The following is a 970-nucleotide window of genomic DNA, read 5'->3' as shown; positions in this document are numbered from 1 at the left end:
CTTAAGTTGTCATTGCATCTTCTGTCTGGGGCTGACCTTGATCTCAAAGACACCTTTCTTCTCAGGCATTGACTCTTTCGGATTTCCTCTGAAGCAGGAAGTACAACAGACTTCCTACAGGGACCCTAGATAGAAAAAAAAAAAAAAAAAAAAAAAAAAAAAAAACTCCACATGACTTGAAGTTGGTATTTTGAGATATATTAGGCATGTAATTTACAAACTCCAAGGACTTTGGCCCTGTCTCTCTTTGTTGGCTATCAAAGATGACTGTAAGGTAATGTATAGGAGATATAAGACCAGGGATGAAGGCTGTCCCTGGGCACACACAGAGGTAAACAGTGCGCTTAAAGTCACTGCTGCCCAAGTGAGGGGAGAGCTAACCACATCTGCGTACTTTACCTCATCCTAGAAAATGTCACTGAACATCAGTGTCAAGGCCTGAGAAGGCACACCACTCCTCACCACAAAGCAGGCCAAGTTGAAGCATGCTTCCTCTAGCCCTCCAAAGTTGGAGTTACTTATCCAGGGAACAGTTGCATTTCTGCCATGCGCAAAGGTGAGGGACCAACAAAGGTGGCTAGGGTTCCCACTCCCCAGTGTGGGACCTGGTCCTTTTCTAGTTGCAAATGCAAGTTGAGGAGCGAGAGAGAGAGAACAGGGAGAGGTTCTCAGAGACTAGGAGGTTTAGGATGGTGGTTAAGGTGAGGCATCCCAAGGGGAGACGGGTGAGGGGTGAGTGAGAGACTGGCTAGTATGCTGGTGGAGATCACTGCAGGCATAGGCTAGAAGTTGGAGCTTGCATAAGGCCCCATTGTGCAGAGGCATCTCAGGTCATACAAGGTACACTGCAAAGGAGGGAATACTCTTTACGTATCTGAGAGAGTTCAGCTTAGCCATGTGCGTTGCAAAGGAGATGATAAACAAGCAGGATTCGGCACTAAGTCTGTGTTAGGGATTATCAGAGGAGCCG

Source organism: Mus musculus, chromosome 5 (genome assembly GCF_000001635.26).
Source record: "Mus musculus strain C57BL/6J chromosome 5, GRCm38.p6 C57BL/6J".
NCBI classification, from domain to species: Eukaryota; Metazoa; Chordata; class Mammalia; order Rodentia; family Muridae; genus Mus; species Mus musculus.
The sequence above is the reverse complement of the archived record's forward strand: the minus strand, read 5'-3'. Positions refer to the sequence as shown.